The 12,134-nt window shown below is 30.2% G+C and overlaps 1 non-coding gene across 1 annotated transcript; it reads left to right on the forward strand.

Moving 5' to 3' along the window:
- Positions 1 to 887: 887 nt before the first annotated feature.
- On the forward strand, positions 888 to 1,020 carry LOC126019362 (small nucleolar RNA SNORA51). The gene has a single exon (XR_007499087.1). It is a non-coding gene; the product is annotated as a small nucleolar RNA SNORA51 (small nucleolar RNA).
- Positions 1,021 to 12,134: the final 11,114 nt, after the last annotated feature.

The following is a 12,134-nucleotide window of genomic DNA, read 5'->3' on the forward strand; positions in this document are numbered from 1 at the left end:
CGAAGTAAGTCAGAAGACAAAAGAAAAACACAGAATGGTAGCACTATTCTGAAACACCTAGAATACATAAAAAACAAAAAAAGGACATTGAAGAAGCATAACTGCTAGAACCACAAAGACTTCATAAACTCCATTCCCTGATCTGCACAGCCACCAAGATCTCTAGAAACAGGTCTGATTTTACCATCCAAGATAAAGTAGAAGTCTTCCACATACCACGAAAGCAGCAAGAGGAGAATAAATGATCTATTTTTTTTGACGTCTTTATTTTGGTGTGGAGATTACGGTTGATGTCTCCAATATTATTTTATTTTATTTTGTTTTGTCTTTCTCTTTCTTTTTGCACTTGAGTATGATTTGATTTCAGAACCGAGATTATTGTGTGGTGCCTGTTTTTATTGTTGTGGTGCTTATCGGTTATTTAATTTGATATTTTGTGTGTGTGTGTGTGTGTGTGTATTGTTGTGGTATTTTAATTACTTTTTTCACATCCTCTCTCAAACTGAGGTTGGAAGCCTCTAGACAGGACTCTGCCTATTTTCAGTATATTTGATTTTTGATTGAGAAGAGGACATATTAGGTGATGGGTATTCCCCTGATTTAATGTGAATATGTACCCAAAATACTACAGTGAAAGATATGTAAGCCATTATGGAAAAAAAAGAAAATTGTGTTTTTAATCAGAAACTTTCTTTGACTTACATGTATTATTATTATATTAATTATATTATATGTTATGTTATGTCACTATATTATGTTATATTAGTTTACCTTATTATGTTAATCAATTTTGTCCTTTAAATGAATTCTTACTTAAAAAAAAACAAAAAAAAAACAACTTTAGTTTGCCCTGAAGAAAAGAAAAAAATAAATAAAAGATAAAATAAGGCCTCCCAATTCTTACCACAGGCTGTGTTCTTTACACTGGCTGTATAGAAAGAGGAGGTACAGTAAAGGCACCCCATATACACCTCAACACAGGCCCCTTGCCGGGTATGTATTGTGAATTGGGGGACAAAAAAAAAAAAAAAAAGATATAACTATTTCAGTAGTATGTTTTTAAACTTCAATTTTTGATGAAGCACTGTTTTCTCTCTCAAAGGGAGAAAAACTTTGTTTTTCTTTATTATTTAAAAACATACTGGGGAAGGTATTTTGAAATTACATCTAATAGTTATTTCTGTTCAAAATTTTATGTACTAGTTCAAATACAAAAATACATTTTAAGATATTACTGAAAGGGGGTTAAAATACTAGAAGATAAAGTTGTACAGTTTTTAAAGAATTTCTAGCAAAACTGAGAATTTGAGTCACTAACCTAAAGTATGATTTTATTTTATTTATCCTAAAACCCAAAAAAATGATCTTTTAATAATTTAAGGTCAATGAGTAAGGTATTATCTAGCTATAAAAAGAATTGTTTGTGGAACCAAAACTATAGTACAGAAGGTAGGACAATTGTCTTGAAATTAGCTAACCTGGGTTCAGGCTCTGGTACCCAATTCTTCCTGAGGGGCACCAGAAAATATATCTGAAAACAGAAGCCCTGAGCACAGATGAATTGGTCCCCCAAAATAACAACAAATTATGTGTGATATAACATCTTGTAAGTTGAAGAAGCAAAAATGTGATGATTGATCAGAATCACTGAAACAAAGACGAACACATAAAACAACTATTTTATGTTATGATCATTTCTTATTTATTTCCAGTTGTACATTATCCTGCTATATCTGTACTTCTGAATATATAATTTTTTAATTTTATCTTCACAAGAAACTCATAGATGAGTATGTTTATTTTTACCAATTCCACAAATAAAAGTAAGTTCAAACAGAATAAGAATCCTAAACAATGAAATACAATCTAGATTATTACTTAATGTTTTAAATGTTCTATTTAACTCCACTATCACTAGCATGGTCTACATTTGTACAGTAATTTTGCCAACTTCATTTCGACTACTAGATATTTTCTACATTTTAGTATATTCTATATGAACAACCAAAGTGATTACCTAGGCAAAAGACTAAACCTGAATATCTTCTAGCAAAATATAAATGCACTCCATAAAAATTATAATTGCTTTACAATAATAATAGGACAAGATAAGAACAAAACTATTTTATCTAATTTCCCCTCTAGTCTTATGTATCAGAAATCTCATTACCTTCTATCTTTTACTTCTTCACATTTTATCATTATATACATCAATCGTTGAATTTATTTTCAAATCATTTGAACATATCTTAGCTGGCAGCACTGACCATGTCTATAACTGCTCCTGATAACCCCCCATATTTGGAAAAACTTTGATTTATTAAAGATTTTTTCTTCTAAGAAAAAGATGTTTTTCAAAACTTATACATGTGTATTATGTATGATACCATAAAAATTTATCGTTAGTAAAGATTTTTATTTAGAGTTTTAAGTATTTTTCATGTAAACTTAATGCTCAATATACCCCACCTGTTCTTGTAAGAATTCTAATATTATTACTCTAAATAATAATAAACTCTTGAAAGTAGGATTTCTATTATTAGAGAGTATATATTACAAGATAGTTGCTTACATATAAATATAAATTAGTGTCGATTAACTAATTATTATGGTCATTATTAGCCAATTAAATAATTATAGGAGCTAGATAAATAATTTAAAAAAGATTAATGTCTTATAAACTGGAGGTGCTATTTTTCATTATTGGTATGATTCACAAAGTACTAGAAAATTTACAGAAATTTGAGATAAATTGTATGCAATTATATGAATAAATGAGTTATAAATACAACTAAATGCATGCTTACATATTTGCTTAAGAAAAGAAATGAGACTTATTTTTGGTTTGGGGGGCTTTTTTGGGGTTTGGGGCTACACTCTGTGATGTTCAAGGGTTACTCCTGGCTATGCTCTAAGAAATCGCCCCTGGCTTGCAGGACCACGTGGGACACTGGGGGTATATAACTGTGGTCCGTCCTAGTCAGATATGTGCAAGGCAAATGCCCTACCACTGTGCCATCGGTGTGGCACAGGGATATTTTTGTATGTTTTATTCTAATCAATGATCATTCTGTTTATAAGGTATATAGGTAACTGTGACTGTAACCACCATAGAAACACCATGCCAATTTTAATTACAAAATTAAAAATAAATAATATCTGACCTCCTTTTACCATAGCCAGGAGACATGCACCTGGACAATTATGAAGATTAGTTTTACATTTTTAGTTTTTCACTGCAATGATTTTAGAGATAATTTTGTTCTGGCAACTGATTCATGACTTTCTATTTTTGTGGAATTCCCTTTTCATACAGTGGATGTGGAATGTAATCAACACTAGTCTCTGATCTTTAGTCTCAGCATTTCATATTTTGGTGACTCAGATGCTTTTCTTTCCACAGAACGGGTTTTTTTTTTTATATTCCATGGCCATGACTTTATATGTGACAAACATGAGCGTAACATGAAGAGACAGCAGTGTTGGAGTGAGAAGTGACAGCATCAGGAGCCTCAGCAGGAGCGACTATATGCCACTTGTGTCATATCATGAATCCAACCTGCCCTGGGCTCCCTTGCCTCAGAAGGCTGATTCTTGATTAATAGCAAAACAATTTATTTTGCCCTTGTCAGGCTTTACTTCAGAATATTTAAGTTAAAGATGAGTTTTCCTTTTGTCTATGAATATTTCTCACCTATAAATGAAGGCCCCTTTCCACACAAGTGGCTTCCTGTATGCTGTTTCTTTTGATTTAGCAGTTTATTTTACATAGAAAACATATAAGATAAAAACATGAAAGATGAACTATCAAAAAGATGAAAAGAAAACAAAAACGATAAAAACATTAAATTTACAAATGATAATTATTAATATAGATTAAGATGAAGTAATAGATACACTTATAATTCTGTGATAGTCATGTATTTAAATACTGTAACATAATAGGTAACTTTTATAATATATTAATATATATGTGTACATGTTTTGAGAGGATTACTCCACACAAAACTGTCCTCAGGCCTTACTTTTAATACTGTTTCAGATCACTTCTAGTGACGTTCCTTTCACAGATTAAAAATCTATTTTATTATAATTTTAAGCTTCCAATTAGACTCAATTTTCAAGCTAAAATAGCTTATAAAAATCAATTATTAGGGGCCAAAGAGATAGCATAGAGATAGGGCATTTGCCTTGAATGTGGCAGACATAGGACAGACCGTGGTTCAAATCCCGGCATCCCATATTTTCTCCTATGCACCCAGGAGCGATTTCTGAGCACAGAGCCAGGAATGACCCCTGAGCACCACCGAGTGTGAGCCAAAAAAACAAAAACAAAAAATCAATTATAATATGCTACTTCCCCGGTAAAGTACACTCTTATTATATGTCTTAATTTATTTAAAAAATTATCAAATCATTAAAATTTATGGAAATGATACAAATTCACAGCATATATCAAATTGTGCAGAATATTTTGCTCCTAGTTCACATAATGAATTTAGTAGGAGTTCTGTGACATGCCTTATTTGTAAGTGTATTGTTATTGCTCAATAAAAACTTCCAAGATGAAATTTTGTACAACAGTTAGTAAGAAATTCATTATAAGCATTATTTAACATTCACTATCTCATTAAAGTCTAAGCTGGTATTGTATATAATTCTAAATTAGCTTGGTGACTCAAAAAATGTAGGCTTCTTATAATACTCAGAATGCTAAGAAATGTTCTATTACTATTTTTTTTTTCAGAAAATGGGAATTTTATTTAATTCCTAAAGAATCTACATTAAGAACAGAAGAAATATAAAGAACAAAAGAACTATAAACTTATTTTGAAAGAGCTAATAAACAGAATATTGTGATATAATTTCAAAACTATATTTTATGACCCCAATATGCCCTATATTTTTTCAAATTAAATAATACACTGTAACACATGGAATAAGTTTACATAAAATCTTTCTAAGATATATAAAGACCAAAATAACACTTTTTGTCTATTGGTACAAAATTGAATATTACCTGATAAAACATAGATGCCAGCTGAGATGGCAATATCAAGCAAATATTTCATATATTTTTTGTATTTCAATTATAAACAACTTATACTATTCTGATTATATTTGCAAAAGGGTAACATTTATAACATAACATATCATAATATAATAAAATATTATAATAATATAATAAAATAACATTTATAATGTAACATACTATTTCCTGGGAAAATTGTGAAAATTATTTCTGGATTATTCTTATAAAATTGTGTCACAATTAGTATATCATAAATATAAGTTTACATATATTTAACTTATAGACCTTAACATAAATTCTAGTTTATACATTAAAAAAGTATTTATTAAAACTACAAACCCATTTTAAATTTTCATTAGAGTTCTAATTTTTACCTAATCAACAGCTTCCCCTTCAATCTTATATTTGTGTAGATAGTATATGCTTTCTTAAAACTATTTTATATCCTCAGTTATCAGTATATTTAAATATATTACTTAACTTCTCCAAAAGTATTCTCGAAAAAAGAAACCTATCTTCTTTTATTCCCTTTAGAGCTATATTCTTATTTGACACATTAGAAATGATAATTTTCTATTGATATTAAGTCAATATTTTATATACTATAGTAGATTTGAGAAAATATTTAAATAGTAAAAGTTAGAGTTATAGTTCATAGAATAGAGCATATAACTTGATTCCCAATAAAATATATATTTCTTTTTTTATAATAATTTTTATTTTGACCAAAGTGGATTACAAATCATTCACAGTAGTATTATAGGTACATAGTGACACTGAATCAGGGGCATTCCCATCACCAATGTTGTCTTCCCTCCATCCCTGTTTCCAGCATGCATTCATATCGTCCCTCCTTTGCCCCCCGGACTGCTAGTATAAGTGTGTTTATTCTTTTTTCAGTACCTTGTTATTGAAAATTCTTTTCTAAAAACTTACTTAATTCACTATTTTGGACTGGTAGATTTGACCATTTATAATAATTATTACTCAAAAATTAAATATAATTACTTCCAAAATTTTTGTAACATATTTTCATCTCAAGATGGTGGCTATTTTCCTATTAACACTAAAGTATATTGATAAATCAATGAGACTCAAGAGCAGGAGATTTTGTAGTTGATTTAAGTAATAATAAGTGATCAGAATATGGCTTAAAATGCTACAGTGAATGTTTTGTGTGTAGGAGCCCTGTGTTCCATATCTTACACTGGCTGAGTCTCTGAATCATCACTATAACTTTTAAAAGAATGAAAATAAAAACTATAATGCAATAAGAAAATATCAAAGTAAATAAAGGAAGATATCTTGACCTATGATGGGATTTTAATTTTCATAAACTACTCAGCTCAAAGCTCTAGAACACATGATATTGAACTAACACTTCAATTCAGTATAGAAGGCAAAAAGTCAGAGTGAGATTAAAAATTAATGTTTGAATCCTGAAAGAATTATACATGTTTAGAAGACCAGAAGAGAGGTCGAGGCAGGCGAGTACAACTAACTAGGGAAGAAGTTTTAGTAGGAAATTCAATAATAATGAGCTCTTATAACATGAATTAGGAAATCAAATTGTATTCTAAGTGTGATACACATAACCAGCGAGTTTAGATTGTGGGAATGGCTAGATGGGACACTTTATAGAAAGTTAGTTCAGATGGCTATCTGAGAAATGGACCAAATCAAAAGTCAACAATCTACTATGTTTGCAGTTGATGTAAAAATTTTCAAAACAATACTGACATGGTATATGGTGAAATGACAGCAGTGAAACTAACTAAATTTGATATATCTATAAATACTTGATTTTTAAGGCCAACTGATCAGGTTCAGGAAGAGAGTGAAAAAAATAAAAAGAATCCAGAGTGGTCTGATTTTGATCATAAGAAAGTAAAATTATGAGTTATATTATTAATTTAATTGTTAGGTTTTATCTTAGCTAGATCAAGTGATTATGTTATTTGGAGAGAACAATAAAGAAGAAATAGATGAAGAACATAAGTGCTTTGAAAAATAAACATGGACCTCTCCATCATGTAGTAATAAGAAAAAGGCTCTATGAGCAACAGCAATAATCAATCTTATTAATATGAAGTAATGATGGTATTACTCAGAAAACCAAATATGAATTCATAAAATAGAAATTTCATTCTATAAAATGAACTCACAAAACATGAAATATTCATTTGTATTTGGTACAAATACAATGTAGATAAGTGAAATTATATTGTACAGAGGACATGCAGTCATAAAAGGAGTTTTGTGGTGAATTTTCTGTGATTATCTTTTTTTCTAATAGTGACATTTCTTTTTCTTTTAAAAAAGAGCAATTTCAATCATTTTTAACGTGAATTGTGTACCCTTTTGGTGAGTAATCTCAACACTAACCTTTCAATTCTGTATAGATCCACCAAAAATTATCTTTACTAGCACATCAGTGAAGTTATCTTTCATCTTTCCAGTTCATAATAACTCTATTATGTGAAAAATACTTTTGATAGCTTTATAATACTTAGTTTGTATTGTTTACAAACTTACTACTTGCTTAGACAATTGCTACAGTTTAATGTGGGGCGCCTACCCTGTGCAAGGCAAGCATACTACCTGCTATACTAATGCTCTAGCCAAGTTATTCTTTTAATAAGTGCTTGATAGTCTGCATGGATCTCAGGTACACCATATAGAGCTCTGAGTACCACAGGTGTGACCCAACAATTCACAAAAATATTTTTCTTTCTATAGAAAAACATCAAAGATCTTGCTGAAAAATGTATCAACTGTTGGAACTTCCATTTATCAAAGTACAAATTCTGCTTGCAGTAAAAAAAAAAGCATCATGTTTGAAGTTTAAGATAGTGTTTATGAAAGCTTTTATTAGAGCTAAATTAAAAACATTTTTCTGGAATTTGTCTAGGACAACACATATAGAATTCAACAATATCCTTTTAGAGTGAAACTTTTTAAAAAATACATTTTTCCCATACAAAATAAGCATTCTGGTTTAAAGTAGAACTGAAAGTTACACCATATGGAAAAGATTTAGTGCAGAAATTAAAGAAAAACTACAGTCACAATGGCTGCTATCCTCACTCAGCAGCAATTTTTATTCACATAACTCAAGTTGTGAAGAAGGTCTTACTTTTCTTTACAACACTAAAAGAGTGTGCCACCTGCGTCTCACCGCATATCTGTAAATAACAGATTGCACCAATTATGTTAGTGTTCTGTTGCTGTGCATTAAAATAAAATGCAGCAGTGGGGAAGATTTATAGGCAAATGCCTCCCTTAGAATTCTAAAGCTGATAAGCAGAGAAGTATGAATTATTAAACTCTATAGATGCTTCATAGAAAGACTTGTAATCAAGCTTTGCTTGCACAAGACAAGAAATCTGTGACTAATTTCAAATAGTGTTGTTTGCCTAACTAAATGGAACATTTAAAGGTCAGCTTTATAATGAAAGCTTGTTTTCAAGGAAAGGAAAGTCTGTTACTGTAGTCTTATATTTCATTTATCATAAACATCAGCTTAAATAAAATAGAACACAATGTCACAAGAAGTTTCATTTGATAGTTTACGTGACTTAAAAATATAGTCAAGGCAGGAGTTGAAGAAAACTTAAAAATTAAGGACTCCAATATGCAAGTAAATAGTACACAAATTTAGATAAACACTGACTTTTATCTTTTTTTTTAAGGTTTGTACTCCTAGGAATTAAAATGGAGCACAGAGCTGGAAATAACCCTCCTCCCAGAAACACTGAATTTGGATCACCCTACAGAAATAAAAAATAAATTACCACAAACCTCTAAACTGTACTGCTATCCTCATCTTCTCTATTTTCCCTGGAAGTTTCCCCTGGGAAATATAAATTTACGTAATAATTTTGTAACATTCATAGAAAGGATCCAGAGTAACATGATATTCATAGATTTATGTACTAATAGGGTGCATTAGTTAGAGGAAAAGCCTCCTTTTATCTTTGTGTTACTACTTATCTTCTTAATAAGTGAAACAGATGGAATGTTACTAGTTTTACAGGAATAGCATTATGCAAACAAAAATTCTTTTTCTATTATTCTTCCATTCCCATTCACCATACCCCAACTTATACATTATGTAAACAAAAATAAATGAATTGAACAGACATTAAACTCTAAATTACTCAAACTAATTTAGTTCAACATTCCTTAAATGTTCCTATAATGAATATTTTTTTCTGTGCTAAGAAAAAGTAAAATATTAATAATGTTTTATGTGTTCTATGTATTCTGAATCCCAAGGAAGTCAATAACGATAATCTAGCTGAATATTTTTGGTAAAGTATTCAGTTTATTGAAATTTTGTAGTACATGTCTCCGTTACCTTTAATTTTTAAAATATAATTTGATAGATTTGTTGCGAATCTTATAGCTTTTCTCTGTACATAAGTTGTTTTATTGATTATGCTATTTTCAGTATTCTGTCTCTACTTTGGAATTTTTCATTTTGTGTATAATGTAATTTGAAATTATCCTCATTGGGTCTATTGTTTGCTAAAACACTGGGGGTCTCTTAGATCTTACTGATTATAATTCACAAGTCTAGGACAATTCATTCTATATTTTTGCCCCCTGTCCTTTTGGGACCACATCTGGCAGTGTTTAGGTCTTACTCCTGGCTATGATTTGGATCACTCCCGGTGGAAATGGGGAACATATGTGGTACATGGGATCTATCTTGGTCATCATGTGAAAGACAAACTTTCTACCTTCTATACTATCACTCAAAATACTCTATTAGTTCTTTAAATAGTGTTTATTCATAAACTTTGCCTTCCTGCTCTTCAGAGATTCTGATTATTCTTAGTTTTGTTTCAGTTGAGCTCATTCCATAGTTCTCTGTTACAGTGTTCACTTGTTTTCAGGTTATTTTCTATCTTCTTTTAACTAGCACCTTCCTCAACCCAACCTGATGCTCCTTGATCTTTTTCTCAGCTGCTATTAATCTGTTGTGTTCAGCATTTTGTAGAGTTTTCTTTTTTATAACAAGTAGTATACTCTTCATTTCTGCTTGTATTTTTCTTTTTTTTTTTTTTTGGTTTTTGGGTCACACCCTGCGGTGCTCAGGGGTTACTCCTGGCTGTCTGCTCAGAAATAGCTCCTGGCAGGCACGGGGGACCATATGGGACACCGGGATTCGAACCAACTACCCTTGGTCCTGGATCGGCTGCTTGCAAGGCAAACGCCGCTGTACTATCTCTCCGGGCCCGTATTTTTCTTTTTTAAACATTCATTTTTCTGCACTATTCACTTTTTTGAATACTTACATTATTGTTTTATTGATTCATTAAATATTCTCACAATGGTCTCTTTAAGATCATTGTCTGAGGATTTACTGAGCTGGAGGCCTCTGGGTTCTTGCTGACATAATCAATCTTGGTAGGCTTCTATGAACATTTTCATTGGGTTGGCTATGTGAGTAGGGCAAAACTTGAAGAAGCTGTTTTGGTCAGCTTCAGGGATTTGGGAGCTGGGCCCTTTGATCTAGAATAATTCAGGTGTGAAGGCTACAGGACTAACTATACACCTATATCCAGAAAGGCCTCAGATTTGTAAGCCAGGTGATCCATCTACCTGGAATGGTTAGAAATTAATTTAAATTAAATTGTTATAATATTTTATTTTTTACCATTTCATTACACTCTGCATAGACATTCTGTTTCATTAAATATATCCTATTTTATTTAGCTTATTGAGTATGTGACTTGATATATTCCATAAAGTTTGGAAGATTCATAAACCCTCATAATTTTGAATATCAATTATTCACATGTTTCTATTCTGAGAACTCTTCTGCTAAATTTTATAGTCTTATAGTATTCACTTTATATATTGAATTTCTCTGTACTATTTTCTGTTATATCTTTTAGTCTGAATAGATTGAATTAATCTCTATAGTTTATGTTTTAAGAGAAAAATATCATTATAATTTTAATAGGGCTTCCAGTATTAACGATATTGGCTAAATACAAAATATATAGTTTTCCTAACAATTTTAATAACAGCATATAATTTTTAAGTTAGAAAATATATGATAACTTATGATAATATATGATAAATATAAGTACGTTATATTTATAATTAATTTCAAATAAATTTATACTTTATATCATATAAGTAAAAATAATTGTGTTATCTGTGTATTTATCTACTGAATCAAAATATTATTTATGAATATTTTATTACTATGAACTACTAAGTACTAAAACAAATCCCTGTCTCATTTTATATATAACTAAATTAAAAATGGTTCTGTAGGGAAATATTTAATGTCTGTGCAGAGGCACAAGTTTCACTTATATTATAATATTATTTGTGAATATTGTACCTTTTGCAAAACTTGTCAGAAAGTTGGAAAAAATGTGAGTTGCAGCATCAGTGAACTAATATAATATAGAAACTTATTGCTACTCATTAACATACTCACTAAAACTAAAAATTGCATAGCCAAAATATATACAACTGTATATTGTTTACAGAGAAGAGCAATATGATATTGTTAAATCAAACATACATCCTTAACTTTTTTTCGGTTTATGAAAGGGCATTTTCATTAGAACTTCATAACAAACTTTGCTGTAGATTTTAATAGAAATCAATCTTCAAATCACTGGATTGAGGGGCCAGAGCAGTGACACAATAGGTAGGTGACACAAGGGTCTCCCCAAACCAGGAACAATTTCTGAGAATATAGTCAGGAGTAATGCCTGAGCATCATCAGGTGTTGCCCAAACAGCAAAAAAAATACAAAAAAAAAAAAAAAAAAGAATACCAGAAGAAAACTATTGACTAACTGTTTTACAAATCCTTCGCAATTTTGACTTGTTCTTTGTTTAGAAATAATTACTTATAACTCCAACATCACTAGCTTACTAAAGGAGACAATTCATTTTTAAAAGATTAATATATCTGTTTCAGATTTAATGTCCAAGTATTTTAATAATTGTCCTATAGACAATTTAAAATAATTAAACTTCTACATTTATTTAAGACTCATCTTACACTTATACAGGATTCATATTTTAACACATATTCTTTGTATAAATATGGCTAAGTGATAATTTAC

The sequence above is a fragment of the Suncus etruscus genome, chromosome 9 (assembly GCF_024139225.1).
Source record: "Suncus etruscus isolate mSunEtr1 chromosome 9, mSunEtr1.pri.cur, whole genome shotgun sequence".
Taxonomy (NCBI): Eukaryota; Metazoa; Chordata; class Mammalia; order Eulipotyphla; family Soricidae; genus Suncus; species Suncus etruscus.